The 16,145-nt window shown below is 36.2% G+C and overlaps 1 protein-coding gene across 7 annotated transcripts in view; it reads right to left on the bottom strand.

Annotated features, from left to right (window-relative positions):
* Prr16 (proline rich 16) overlaps window positions 1-16,145 on the bottom strand; it is a 340,436-nt gene that overhangs the window by 160,728 nt on the left and 163,563 nt on the right. The window contains exon 1 of one of the 7 annotated variants that reach the window (XM_039096974.2): window positions 2,239-4,802. The exons of the other annotated variants lie outside the window; for them this stretch is intronic. The gene's annotated coding sequence lies outside the window, so the exon portion shown is untranslated. Of the gene's footprint in view, window positions 1-2,238; window positions 4,803-16,145 lie in introns of those variants that run through there. 7 annotated transcript variants of the gene reach the window in all.

Below are 16,145 nucleotides of genomic sequence, written 5' to 3'. Positions count from 1 at the left end.
TGGACACAGATACACATAGAGAGAGACAAACATGAAGACACACACAGTCACTCTGTAGACAGACACACAGGGCACATACAAGTACAGACACTGGGAAAGACTCACAAGACAGAACCCTTCAAGTAAGCAAAGATTGAGACATGTTCAGTAGCAGGGTAGCAAAGGACTCAAATCTTGATTTGTTCTTGGTTAAGGGACTTTCCGGGGGAAGTGCTTTTATTTCTTTTTTCTATTGTAATATGAATGTATTATTGGGATTTTGGCATTAACCACTAATTTATTTAATCCACAAAAATATTGTCATCTTAGAGGATCAAGAATCAGACAAAACTATGAGACAAACTCTATGAGTTATTTTGTCTTGTCTATGAAACAAGACAAAAATCAGCATGCTTCTGAGTGATTTTCTTGATTAGGTTAACCTCAGGCTTTGGGGTATTACCATCTGCAGTGTGAAGAATTGTCTTGGTTGGGGTAATTGAGGTGGCATGAGCCATGCTAAAGTTGAGCAGCACATCTGAGTGGGTCTGTCTATTGGACTACATAAAAAAGACATGGCTACCAAAGTACAAGTGATGAACAGTCTCTGATTACTAATTATATATGCAATATGACCAGCTCCCCAAGCTCCTTTGGCAACCAGGAATTCTCTACCAAGTTAGAAACTACCCTTGAGCCAATGGCATAAACCCTTTCTTCTCTAAGTTGCTTTAGCATCACAGATACATGTAAAGTAACTAAGATCCCTTTGTTTCTTTATTTTGCTTTGTCAAGTATTTTGGTAAGTGCCAGCTGGAATGCGAGGCATCTGGTGGCAACCATCAACTCTGCTGTAAAACAGATGGGAAGCATGGGATTCTGGGACTAGTTAGGGTTTCAGCAGACTGGTACTGATTCCCAGATATTTCTTATTAATTTGAACCCCTTTTACCACAGCTATCCAAAAAATTAGGACTGATAAATACCAGGATTTTTGAGAATATCTTGTAGCCAAGAGTGACCTTAAGTTTCTGATAATCCTGATGTATCTCACATATGGGTAGTATAGGTTTACACCACCATGCCCAGCTTATAATATAAATCTTAATCTCTGTCTCTCTGTCTCTCTCTGTCTCTCTGTCTCTTCCTCCTTCTCTTTTTTCCTCCCTTCCTTTTTCTTCCCTCTCTCCCTCTTTTCCCTTCCTACCCTCCTTCTCTCTCTTACACATATGTTTGAAGTTTGAAGTGATTATAAGCACTCAATGCTAATGAGTGAATATACACATTACAAAGAAAGGAAACATTTACTTTTATTAAGACTTATTTATCCATTATCACGCAGAGAGAGTTAATATAATAAGAAAGAAATATAACAGGAGGAGGCTAGAATTCATAAGCTTTATCTATTATTTTTTCCTCTCCAAGGACTAACATTCTGCAAGGCATTACATGATAAATATTATCATTGACATTCACAAGATAATGGACACATATGTTCTTTAAAATCTATATATTTAGTCATTTAGCATGTCTTGAAATTTATACATTGTTTCTGATAAATGCCTTCTACTACTTTTTTCTTCCTTTTTCTGATACCTGGGAATTTGGTAATAGATGTTCTTGGTTGAATACAACATTATTATTATTATAATTATTTGAGACAGGATCCCATGATGTAGACTTTGATAGCTTAGAAACCAGGTAGACACAGGGGACCTCAAATTCACAGAGATCTTCCTGAGTCTGCCTTCTTACTCCCAAGAGCTAGGATTAAAACATGTGTGACCGTGTTTCTCTGGTTGAGTGAAGAAAATGGAATGCAGGCAATCTTAAGCTTTAAGGTATCCCACCCACTATTACCTTTTGCCTGAGGTAGTAGTTATGCTATTTATTTATGTATAATACACCTTTTGAGGCCAAATATTATGCTTCAAGTAGTCAAGTAGTTTGCAGTGTGATAGAGAAAACAAAAACACTAAGAAGTTTTATTTTCCCCAATGAGTCCATCAGCTAATTTCACATGCAAAGATCCAAATGCTGAAGGGGATGATAGTTTAGTTAGATTCGGAGGTCAGAGTAAGAGGCATATAAACAAGGAAGATGCATAATTTCTTCTCCTCTCAATTAGAAGTTCTTGCAGGACAGTGTGAACCGTGTACTTTGTTGTCTCAGATGTTCCCTTCCTCCCTCATGACTTCATTCTATGGAGTAGATGGAAAATGTTTCCAAGCAAAGATAATATCCATGAGCTGAACTTACCTTCCACTAGCTGGATCTAAGTGATACTTGTCATTTTTTAAAAAAAGGTTGACAAAAGTACCCCTGGAGGAAGGCACCCAGAGATTTTTTTATTGAGATAGGACAAGAATATCAACAGATTCCTTTATAGTCTTGCCTCAGGATTTAGGTTTCTCTAGTTCTTAGTGGTCAGCAAAAGATTCTCCAACTGGCTTCTTTAATTCAGAAAGGCCATTTCTGCTGAAAGGAGAAGAAAGCCAAGTAAGGAGTGATGTGTCCTGTGCAGGAAGCAGCACATGAATGTGAGGAGAACTTGTTAGGTCTGTTCATGAGGAACAAGGGAGAGAGCCTCAGCACCGATGTTATTAGAAATCTGCACACTTTGTGTATAACATTTCATTCAATTCCAGGAGTTTAAATTTCTCCCTGGACTCCAATTTGCATTTAGTGGTGTGTTGGGTCTCTTCCATGAGTGTGCGATATTCTCTCATTCTATGCTTGTTCATCTCCAGCTTAGTCCTTTGTGGTAGGGTAATACGTAGGAAGTTATTTCAATTTTACTCTATTTGTCAAGACTTGTTTTATGTAGTGCATGGTTGATTATGCAAAAAACTATGAGATGCTGGTGTAGTCTTTAGTGATTGGGATAAATGTTCTGTAGATACCTATTCAGTCCACTGAATATATGATGTCACATAGCTCAAGAGTTTCTTATTAACGGTTTATATGTATGACATATCTATTGGTGAGAGTGGAATACTTAAGTCACCCACTCTACCACTCTGTTGGGGTCAATTTGATTTTTAGATCTAATATTGTTTTATAAACTAGCTGTCCCTGTGCTTATCCACAAATATTTAGAATTTTAGTATTCCATTGCTGAATTTTTTTCCCTTTTGTGTTTAAAATGTCCTTCCAAATCTCTTCAAACTTGTTTTAGTTTAAGTCTATTTTATCAGATATTAGAATAAATATATCTCTTTTTTAACTGTTACATTTGCTGGGAATAACTTTTCCATTGCTTTACCCAAAAGTGAATTTTGTCCGTGATGGTAAGGTATCTTAGAAGAAGCAGAAAGCCAAATTTCAACTCCAATATATTAATATATGTCCATTTAAGGATGAATTTAGAATATTAATATTAGGTGTTAATAAAGAGTATTTATTAATTCCTGTCATTTTGCTACTATGATATTTTTTCTAAGACTTATTTGCCTAACCTTTCTGGGATTATATACTATTTGTGTAGTCTTGTGTATGTTTAAACAATACTTCATACTAATATTTCTACATCATTGCTTACATAGCTTTGACATCAAATAACCATTTTATACTGTAACATGTTATAGTATTTATTGAATTATTGAGAAGAGTATAGAGTTGTCATATGCCTCTCAGACTACTTCTCTTGTTTTTCACATCTTATAATAATAATGGTGCATTTATAAAAATTAACGAATCAATATGATATAGGAAGTTAATGTTCACTCTTTACAGCTATTTCCTCATCATTCACTTAACATCTTATTGTTACAGTAGGATTCTAACTAAAACAATGGCAAAGTGTGTGTGTGTGTGTGTGAGTGTGTGTGTGAGTGTGTGTGTGTGTGTGTGTGTGTGTGTGTGTGTTGACCATTTTGCATCCATGGATGTTCTAGGTTGTAATTTGTGGAGGTAAAAGAGAATTCTCAACCCATATCAAAAACATTTATTATCAATTTGACTTATGTGTGTGTGTGTATGTGTGTGTGTGTGCGCTTGTGTGTGTGTGAGTGCGTGTATGTGAGTGTCTGTGTGTGTGAGTGGGTGTGTGTGTAAGTGTGTGTGTGAGTGGCTGTGTGTGAGTGGGTGTGTGTGAGTGTGTGAGTGTGTGTGTGAGTGTGTGTGTGTGTGTGTGTGTGTGTGTGTTGACCATTTTGCATCCATGGATGTTCTAGGTTGTAATTTGTGAAGGTAAAAGAGAATTCTCAACCCATATCAAAAACATTTATTATCAATTTGACTTATGTTTGGTAATCTGGACTCACCTAGCCTCTTCAATGTTAAATTACATTCCATTCACTTCCCTCTTTTTTCTTGCTATAAAAATATTAGAAGAAAGTAGTAAGTACTGGAAAATAGTGAGCTTACATTACTCAGAAGTATAATGTCAGAATTACTACATTCTACATCTATACATAGAATATAAATTCAGAAAACAGGAGACATCATTATAAATAGACTTTGTCAAAGAATCATGTAAATTGGCTGTCAGCTGGTTAAAGTGGCACTTGATTCAGCCTACATGCATAGAAATAGTTGCACACCATACCCACACAAAGCAAAGTGAAGCACTAAAAAAAGAATGAAGTTACTCAAGTATAAAACTCAGTAGAAATGCGGATTATCCTAAATTTGGGTGGTTTAATTCTTTACTTTTCACTAGAATAACAAGACCTACATTCGGAGTTTCTCAGGACAATTTCTACAAATAAGTATGATGGAATACTAAGTGTGATATCACAAATAAAGTATGCTTACACCTTGTGTCATGAAGTTACACAGATTATATTATTTACACTATCATACAGTACCTTCTAAAACAGAGAATCAATAAGCAAATAATAACTATCATTTTAACTCATAAGAAAATAAATAGAACCCCCAGTGAACTAGTCTATGGGGGGAGGGCGGCAATGGGTGGAGGGTTGGGAGGGGAACACCCATAAGGAAGGGGAGGGGGATGTTTGCCCGGAAACCGAGAAAGGGAATAACACTCGAAACGTATATAAGAAATACTCAAGTTAATAAAAAAAAATGGGGTTCAGAGCTAAACAAAGAATTCACAGCTGAGGAATGCCGAATGGCTGAGAAACACCTAAAGAAATGTTCAACATCTTTAGTCATAAGGGAAATGCAAATCAAAACAACCCTGAGATTTCACTTCACACCAGTGAGAATGGCTAAGATCAAAAACTCAGGTGACAGCAGATGCTGGCGAGGATGTGGAGAAAGAGGAACACTCCTCCATTGTTGGTGGGATTGCAGACTGGTAAAACCATTCTGGAAATCAGTCTGGAGGTTCCTCAGAAAATTGGACATTGAACTGCCTGAGGATCCAGCTATACCTCTCTTGGGCATATACCCAAAAGATGCCTCAACATATAAAAGAGACACGTGCTCCACTATGTTCATCGCAGCCTTATTTATAATAGCCAGAAACTGGAAAGAACCCAGATGCCCTTCAACAGAGGAATGGACACAGAAAATGTGGTACATTTACACAATGGAATATTACTCAGCTATCAAAAACAACGAGTTTATGAAATTCGTAGGCAAATGGTTGGAACTGGAAAATATCATCCTGAGTGAGCTAATCCAATCACAGAAAGACATACATGGTATGCACTCATTGTTAAGTGGCTATTAGCCCAAATGCTTGAATTACCCTAGATCCCTAGAACAAACGAAACTCAAGAGGGATGATCAAAAGGTGAATGCTTCACTCCTTCTTTTTTTTTTTTAAATGGTGAGATTTTACTTTATTAATTTCATACGCACAACTTTCTGCAAGGCAGACAAGTGTTTTAGTGTTGAGCTGTATCTTTTTTTTTTAAAATTAACTTGAGTATTTCTTTTTTTTTTTTTAATTAACTTGAGTATTTCTTATATACATTTCAAGTGTTATTCCCTTTCCCGGTTTCCGGGCAAAATCCCCCTCCCCCCTCCCCTTCCTTATGGGTGTTCCCCTCCCAACCCTCCCCCCATTGCCGCCCTCCCCCCATAGTCTAGTTCACTGGGGGTTCAGTCTTAGCAGGACCCAGGGCTCACACCTTCTTTAAATGAGGAAAAAGAATACCCTTGGCAGGGAAGGGAGAGGCAAAGATTAAAACAGAGACTGAAGGAACACCCATTCAGAGCCTGCCCCACATGTGGCCCATACATATAGAGCCACCCAATTAGACAAGATGGATGAAGCAAAGAAGTGCAGACCGACAGGAGCCGGATGTAGATCGCTCCTGAGAGACACAGCCAGAATACAGCAAATACAGAGGCGAATGCCAGCAGCAAACCACTGAACTTAGAATAGGACCCCCGTTGAAGGAATCAGAGAAAGAACTGGAAGAGCTTGAAGGGGCTCGAGACCCCATATGTACAACAATGCCAAGCAACCAGAGCTTCCAGGGACTAAGCCACTACCTAAAGACTATACATGGACTGACCCTGGACTCTGACCCCATAGGTAGCAATGAATATCCTAGTAAGAGCACCAGTGGAAGGGGAAGCCCTGGGTCCTGCTAAGACTGAACCCCCAGTGAACTAGACTATGGGGGGAGGGCGGCAATGGGGGGAGGGTTGGGAGGGGAACACCCATAAGGAAGGGGAGGGGAGAGGGGGATGTTTGCCCGGAAACCGGGAAAGGGAATAACACTTGAAATGTATATAAGAAATACTCAAGTTAATAAAAAAAAAAGAAAAAAAAGAAAATAAATATTTCTAAATACAGTGGAAAATATGAATGACATATGACTTAATTTTTATCTCATAATAAATGTAAAATATTTTTAATTTGGCTGCCAAGAAATATTATATTTTTCAATATATTACATTTCAAATTAAAATCTGTTCATTTTGAACAACATTCTAAATGACTATAAGCAAAGGTTATCATGCTCACTTTATGCTTAATATTAGCTGCCTTCCTCTAGTACAAACTGTAGTAAACATATGAACCCAGCTAAGTCAAAAATCCTCTGCAGGCAGGAGCCATGGAAATGACAGTGGTCATCAAATGCATATTCTGCTATCTTCATTCATCCCTGAAGCAAAACGACTCTTGATCTTTCTGCTAAGAATGAATCACACAGGCTGCTCTGAGTGTCATAAATCACAAATCTGGAGGAAAATGTAAATTAGCATGAATTCCAGTGCAACCTTTGTAGAAAACCCCAACCCACTAAAGCTCCATTATGTTAAAGCACAGACTGACACTAGAGTGTAGGCGCTCTGCACTGAAATTGAGTTAAATGTGCCCCTCCTTGTTTATTGCCTACGTGACATAAATTGTTTCTTTGACGCCCATTGAGTCATATATAGGAAAATCCTCATACTAGATCTCAGGAGCTAATGGTTTAACTTTCTCGATTTGGTAATTCATTATTTATTTTAAAGCTATTATTAAAATTTAAATTCTATAAACATAACTGATCATAGTAAAATTGTTAATAAGTATATAAAACTATTCTCTTACAGATTTGAGGCAGGTCTGGACTGTATGAAGCCCTGTCTTACTCCATGCCCACACCAAAACTCTTATATTAGAATAGTTCTGATATTTCTTTCACTCTGCAGCCTCTGCCTTATTTTATGCTTAGAATTAATAAATTCCTAGCAGGTTAAAAAAAACTATTCTCTTTCATTTAGTTTTGAGAGAATGGGGCTCATTCTCACACTGTAGCTCAGGTTGGTATTGCACTAACCACACACGTATCCCAGGCTGACCTCAAATTCAGCATTCTCCTACCTCTCACCCTCCTTGATTTTGGGGAATACAGGCATGAAAAACTATGGCCCATAATGTGTGATCCAGGATGGTTTGGTAATTGTAAGCATTCTATCTCATTCTCTTTAGAATAGATAAGTCATTTTTTAAAAAATTCTTTACTCTTCTTTATTTTGCTGATGACACAGCTATGTTAAAATTTGGTATAGTGCTAGTATTGGGGCCTCAGGCATCTTCTTCAAATTCACATTGAGTGACAAAGTCAATACCTTGAAATTAGCAATGTATACAGTAGTTCATCTTGAAAATAGGCAAATATTATAAAACAGGGTTCTACCTTCTAATTCTCACTCTCCCAAAAGTCAGCTATTACCAGTGCACCAGTGATCAATTTCATATTATTCCACTTTGCTAATTAATACTCATTGTTATTTGGAAAACAACTATCTTTCAGAAAGAAAATTTCTAGACTGCACAGAACAACTTCTGAATAAAATAGAAGCCATAAGAACATATTCATGCTAAAATAAAATGAGTTTGATCTTGTCTATGCTACTTTCTACACTGGTAACAAAACCTATCAAATCATTATTCACATTTTAATTGGTTATATCCTACATTATAGAGCTGCTTAAAGTATTGGTGTTTACTTGGGGATGGACTTTGCATATCACAATGCTGACCTGATAGATACAAAAGAGGAAATGACTGATATGAGGGTAAAACCCACATTTTGATTGGATTTGATGCCTCCTCTATGGGAAGACGTCTCATGCCTGGTACTGTATACTGGTGAGACATCCATGACTAGGGTGTTCATAGCCCCTACAGTAGAACCTGATATTTTATTTTTGCTTAAAGGTCAAGTTTTCAAACTGACTTAGGTATTCATGTTTATACCCATACACTTAGACTTAGGTTGCTCACAAACTAGGTCACAGAAACATCTTTTAGCCTTGAAGGGTAGTTAATTTACAGATGCATAAATGCTAATAGTGCTGAGAATAGGAGACTGAGTGCTCAGTCCTAAATAGTACTCAGCCTGAAATGGGACATCTTTGTTAACTACCCATCTACCTCACTGACAAGAATAATTGTGGAAGAGATAACAAAAAGAATTTGAGAGTCATAGAATGAGGGGTGTGTGGAATTCTATCTTCTAGAAATATTGTGTTTATTACATTCATGAATTCATGGCAACTGTGCTTACTTGCACAGAACTTATACAAAATCAAGCTAGTAGAATTCCCTGTAGATAAAAAAGGTGCTTTCTAGGCTATATGCATTTCTGAAGCTCATTGGCAGCTACTAAATGAGAGAATCATTCCTTTTGGGGTGATAAAACCATAGGTAAATTTTCTATGTTTCAGTGGATGGACTGACACCCATTTTTGTATGAGAAACATTTATTGGATAAAAATAGGAGGCAGAGGATATGGAGTAGAAGGTAGAGGAGGAGGAAAAGGAGAAAAAAAGAAATAGTAGAAGAGGAAGAGAAGAAAAAGAGGAAGAGGAGGAAAAGAGGAAGAGGAGAAAGAGGAGGAAAAGAAGAGGAAGAAGAGAAAAAGAAAAAAGAGGAAGAAGAGGAGGAGGAGAAGAAAGAAGAATTAGTAAAAGAAGAAGAATTAGAAAAAGAAAAAGAAGTCTACAGCAATAAGAAGTTGATAGGGAGATGATAGAGATGTGTTAGCAAGATTATGGAGGGAGTTGGAGGGTGAATGGGTGTAGATATGATCATATTTTTATATAGATGGACAAATTTCTTGAGAACAAAATGATACTATTATTTATAAGGAAAATTAAAGAGAAAGTTATATTAATAAAAAGTAAGTGAAAAACATGTAACTACTGATAAATAAACAAGCTGCTACTTAAAGCTGTGTATATAGTATGCATTGGCTGTATGTAGAGAATGTAACTGTATTTACAATATGATACCATTATAAAAATAGAAATTATGGATGGAAATTCCCTCATGAGTTTAGTGCAGATCAACCTTTTTCTTAGCTCTACCTGTCTATTTACTTTGAGTATTAGCATGTCAAAGCATCTCAAGAGTTCATCATACAAAAAAACTAAATAAATATAGTTAGTATTTATCCTTAAGACCTATATTTTCTCTGATGGTCCAATTTCAGTTAATAAATAACTCATTCCTCTACAAACACTAGCAATGTATAGGCTGTGGGTTAAATTTAGTGGTAAGAAGCTTGCTAAACACATTGATAGCTTTTGGGTCAATTGCCAATACTGCCAAAAAAATCATAAAAAATTGAAGGAAAATCACTCAATAAAGAAGTTTCTTTTACAACACACAGAAACCATTGCAGAAAACCACAACAGGCCATAATATAAAAATTAATGAATCCTGGAGAACTTAGCTCTGTGGATAAACTTACAGCGCAACTCCTGCACATCAGGGAATACTGCAGATGATGGTTGGAAAGATTGTAAGAGTCAGAGGACCAGGAATTCTACTGTACCCATGACACTTCAATAATATGGCTGCCTAAACAGGACATTATCAACGGTGATATCAACAGACATGTTTACACGAAAGTAGAGAATCTAATGGAGTTCTTGCCTAGGCAAATTAATCATGTCTGAGAAAGGGAAATGCCTCTCCCAGAGTTAACACTGCAAACTGACTATCCAATACAAAGTGGCCAGCCCTGAAATAATATACACACTAGAAAGGACTCAGTTCATTGTAATATATATATATATATATATATATATATATATATATATATATATATGTGTGTGTGTGTGTGTGTGTGTGTGTGTGTGTGTGTGTGTGTGTGTGTGTGTATGTATGTATGTATCTGTATATATGTATTATACAAAGAGGCCATCAATTTGAGAGTCATAGAACGGATAAGCATGGGAGAGGATCAAGATGGGGCTTAGAGGGTTGTGGAGAGGATAAGAGGGAAAGAAATGATATAATTATAGTTCAATTTTAAATTGTAGTAGGTCATTTGCACTCAATCTCTGAAGCATACTTATTTAAACACTTATCACCATTTCTCTAATGGTATACATACAAAAACACATACATACTTACATACATACATATATACAGACATACACCACCATTAAATCTCTTTTCTTGAAATAGTCCTTAAGCATATTTATCTATATCTGAAATATCTTGTCTTATTCTTGAAAGAAAGATGGAAAATTGGATGACATCATAAAGTCCATTTCCGGAATATAAATACACAGAAGGGCCAAGACCCGTATCAGGAAACAGCCAAATGATTACTGGGCAAAATGTGCCAGGAAAATCCAGTATTTCCTGTTTCAAATGTCTCATTTAGTGGTCTTTCTTCCCTGTCTTTCTCTTCTTAATTTCAGATTTCTTTTGAGATAGTGAAAGAATTAGGTAATTTCAGAATAAAGCTAATACAGTTTTAATTACTCTTTGTGTTCATAATATAAAATTCCCAACACAGTATTTCACACCATGACTCTGGACCCTGAAATTGTCTATCCACCAAAAATAAATAAAACACAGATTTTTCTTAATACAACATGGCCTGTACAGCTCAGATTCTCTGAAAAAATAATACAAAATGTAGTTCTAGCTACTACTACCTCCAGTTCTGTTACTGTGCTACTTTGAGTGTTCTAGCTGCTACTCCTTGATTTTCTGCTTATACTAAAGTCAGTGCATGGAAATGGTGTACATACATACACATAAGCATACACATATCAAATAAATATTTTATATTTTTATCATAATTCTCATCAATAATATTTATAATTGATTTATTGAAGTTGTGTTTCTTGACTAATCCTGAATCATTATACCCTTTCAACTGCCGACACCATTCTTTCCCTTGTAGGGTCTTTGACACACATCATAGTAAAGTTGTTAAAACTAGAGCAGTATACTTAGCATATTGGTGTTCAATATGAAATATTGAGGTCTTCTTAATGACTGCCATTGAAATTTCATACTATGTGCCATTACCCCCAGCACTAACTTTTTTTTTTCTACTCTTGCCTAAACATACAAGAAAGTATCTGAGCTTTCTTGAGATGGCAATGTTAATGGTACTCCTGTGTTTGGAACTCCTGTGTGTGGAGTGCCCTACTCTTGCCTGTGAAGAGTCAGCAGATCTTATAAGGATTCTCAGTCACTCTTGGATTATATTTAAAAAGAAGGTACATAAATCAAAGAGAGGGTCAGTGTGCCTGAGCTTCTGAGAATCCAACATAATGTCAAGAGCTGAAAAGAATGTTTGCTGTTAGGATGATTGTTATGATGGGCAAGTTAGATGTAATGTGACAAATGCATATAAATGTTTTCACGTATTCTTTATCTATCCATCTTATCCAAAAGGACTAAAGTTATATTTCTCATCATTAAACATAGCATTTGTATATTTCAATGACAGTAGTTCTATTTGCAAATTTTTGTTGTGTATATATTCATAATAACATATATACACCTATTACAGCTTGATTCATCTTTCCAGTTCATGGATTATAGGTTAGCACTATATCAATCACCTCTCATATAATTAGTCTAATTTATTGTGGTATACACACTGGGTAGTGAGACGTAGAGGGGTGCTGCTGTTCTGTGCTCAGGGTATTATCCTTTGTATAAGAGACATAACTACGTGAGTATGCCATATATATTGACATTTAATATCCTGTATTGATAAGCACTGTAGGTAATTAGATACTAGGGTGAACACAATACAAACCCAACCATGACACGATGCAGCAAAAGAACAATGAACCTGTGCAGTTCTAATTACTGCAAGTCGCATGTGCCCGAAATACTAAGGTACTTGGTAAATGGCTTTAATGTATTCACTCTTGATAAAATCACTCATTTGCAGGAAATACACAAATGTTGTACCTTAATTGCAAGCACTGTGAAGGTGAAGGGTAGGTCCTTTCCTGTTCATTCTTTCTAGAATATCTAGAATAAACTCTGTTCATATTAGGTGTTTAGGAAATAGTAGTTAAGGGAAAAGAAAAATTGAATTTGCACTTGAAACAAAATAATATTCTATTGCATTCATGATGTAGCTGTAAATGGATTTAAAGCCTCCATTCTGTTGAAATATGTCTCTTAGGAGACTGAGATACAAAAGTTGAGCATTTAAGATGACATAAAGAAACAGAGAGGGAATTGATTTCAATTTTTCTAATTGTTAGTAACAGTAAATATTAGTATATTGTTCTGTAACATTGTCTAAATAGAATCCCGTCCTCAGCAGTTTTGAGAATTAAGAAACTACAGGTGTGAGAGAAGTTGTAAAACACTAACTCTTCTCAGAGATCATAGAAATATAAATGTTGGCAGAGCACCTTCTGCAGAGGGAGTCCTGGGGCATTTGATTGACTCCACTTTGGCTCTGGATAAAGTAAGTAGTTGCACACATGAATCTCTCTACTGTAAATGAACGTTGGGTAAGAACGTTTTTTCATCAGCGTTCTCATTTTCCATTATTTCAATTTCCATGTGATTTGTGACCTCATAGTATAAACCACCTGACCTACATAAAACAGCGACATTAATTCACTGCATTAAATACTCTCCGTGTCAGTTCTCAGGCACCATCCACTCCTCTATGAAAGGAACTGAAACATTTTTCTAAGTGTCTGGTCAAATGAAGAATTGGGACTGCACATCTCTTAAAATAATGTTAGGAATTTCACTCTTCAATTTAAGAGATTATGAAATATATATAGTTAAAAGGCATGATTAAGATAAAATAGAAGCATGGTTTGATTTTTTATTGACTTGGGTTGAAAGGCAATGGCTAGTCATAAAATATTCTGAAAAGCCTGCTTTCACTTCTTGTCTTAATCCTCACCATCTTTCTTTCAAATATTAAATCCCATTGGGTCTTTCTTTAAGTATTGAACCAAATTAAACATATTTATTTCATAATCAATGTCTGACATTTTTATTAGCCAAAGGCATTCCGTTGTGTTTATTCCCCGTCAGCAGCCCTGCCAGTGCATCATTAAAAAAAAAATCATACTCTCTCCATTGAAATAAAACAATAGAAATATCAGTCAATATTTATTGATTGTTTACCTCATGGTGAAAGTGAAACTAATAGTTCATAGTACTATCTGCATTACTTTTTGCCTCTGAGGTAATGGTGGTCATTCCTCCTGAAATGGGCATGGGCTATTAAACTTGCCTAACTGATGGATCAGCTCTTACTGTTATAAACACGTTCAAGATCTAAGAACAATTAGTCCAAGGCAATCCTGGACTACCAAGTTCCCCAGGTTTCCAAACTCCCTATGTAGGGATGAAATTACATACTGTTTATAGGAAAGATAATTAGTCCTTCTGAGACTTTCAGGCCATACTTAGTGACATTTACAAGGTTTCAAGCCATACATTAGGCAAAACCCTTAATAAGTTTCATATTTGAGGACCAGAATAAAGGATTCTTGCCATCCTCCATGATTCTCATATATATATATATACATATATATATATATTATTCATGATAATTAGATAGTCAAGGTTGTGACTATGTCTTGGTCTCTGCAAAATGGTAAACACTGGGACCTTCAGTACAGCCCTTAAGGTTATGGGAAAGAGTTCTAAATACATAGGTTTAAAAATATATAATTTCTCAACTATGCAAAATACAAGGATGCAGTATGAGTTGTAAGAGAGGCTTCACAAATCTAAAACAGTAAAAACAGTCCCATGGTAAGGTAACTTGTTAGAAAATATTAAGGAAAGAGATAAAAGAGCTTTAGGGGCTGGTGATCACAAGAGATCCCAATCAGCTAAGTGTTTGTTTGTTTGTTTGTTTGTTTGTTTGTTTTTTGGGTTTTTTCTGTCATTTATGCTTACAAAGACAGATAAATTTGTGTGTTGAGGATCAGCCTAGAACAGAGAAAGGTCAGGTCCAGGTGTGGTAGAAATGGTAATTTCAGGCCAGGGTCTTACCCAGCTAGCTCATCTTCTGTGCTTGAAAAAAGACAGACAGATCCCTGAATTCTTTTGTTAAAATATGTATGCTAGCTCTCTCCTAAGAATCAAAGAGCTGGGGGTCATAGGATATTGATTCATAAGATAATCAATAGGAAAACCTGAAGTAAATGACTGGCTTGGTATGTAAAATAAAAGGCTGGACTTGTGTACTGCAGGAGATGAGCTATCCAGAGAACTTTTAGAATAGCAAGCAAGCAGATCATAGAGAAATCTCCAGAGAGAAAGCAGAACATAGAAGCAGTCTGGAAAAGCTGGATCAAGCAGAATATTGGTCGTCAACTTGGATCCAGTACTTGACTTGAGTCTGTGTGTGTGTGTGTGTGTGTGTGTGTATGTGTGTGAGTGTGTACGTGTGTATGTGTGTGTACGTGTGTATGTGTGTGTACGTGTGTATGTGTGTGTATGTGTGTGTGTGTATGTGTGTGTGTGTGTACGTGTGTATGTGTGTGTGTGTGTGTGTGTGTATTCCCAGATACCCTTTTTCTCTGACCCCCCATTATGCCAAGGCTGTTTTAAAAGTCATTTTATCATATATATTGCAATCTTAGTATCACGTCATATGTACACACTTTTGAGCACTGTGAAGTAACGGTACCACTAGAGCATTCCATTTTTACCATATTTATTTTCTTCAGTATTTTTAATTTCTAATTTCTAAGACTGTTATTTGAGTGTCTCCCAAAAGTAAGGCAATTATGGGTTGTGGTCAGGTGATCACAGTAGACTCTTATACAGAACACAAATTGTGAGTTGGCTCAAGATTCAAAACATTCTTTTCAAATATCTCAGAATGACTAAGAACAAATAAATAAGAAAAGAAATTGAAAATTATAGATTCAAATGATCGATCTCAAGTTGTTAGATGTTGGAAACTTAAAAAAATTATGTATATTGTTGCTTTCAATTTTAAGGGTCTGAAAATCACTGAAGGAAGACCCCCGACTCAGATGGTATGAAAAACAAAGAGCATTTATTCTGAGGAAGCAGCCAGCATGGGGGGGGGTGTCAACCATTCTCCAAAATGGTGACCTCAGATAAAGGTCTACAGGCCTTCCTTTAGGGAACCAGGAAAACACTCTAGAAGGATTAGGTCATCTAAAAGTGCATTGGTGGGTCATAGGCTGTCAAGGTGATCAGTGATCTGCATTTCCTTGGCATGAACTTTCAAGCATGAGATGAAATAGGGGAGTCCAGCACAGATGGCCCATTCTGAGATAAGGTATTTCCCCATTTTTGTGGTTATCCTCAGGCTGTTCTTTGGGGGAGATTTTATGATCTTGTTCTGGTTTTATGGTCTGTTCCTTGAGCTGGTGTCTTATGACCTAGTTTCTGACACTGGTGCCTTACAGACATTTTGAAATCATGCGTGGCCCTTAAATGGAGAGAAATGGCGTTTATACTGTCCTTTTGCAATCACTTTATTAACAATAAATACCATGTTTGAATTTTTAC

The sequence above is a fragment of the Rattus norvegicus genome, chromosome 18 (genome assembly GCF_036323735.1).
Source record: "Rattus norvegicus strain BN/NHsdMcwi chromosome 18, GRCr8, whole genome shotgun sequence".
Lineage (NCBI taxonomy): Eukaryota > Metazoa > Chordata > Mammalia > Rodentia > Muridae > Rattus > Rattus norvegicus.
Note: the sequence above shows the minus strand (reverse complement) of the source record. Positions and strands in the feature narration are given on the sequence as shown.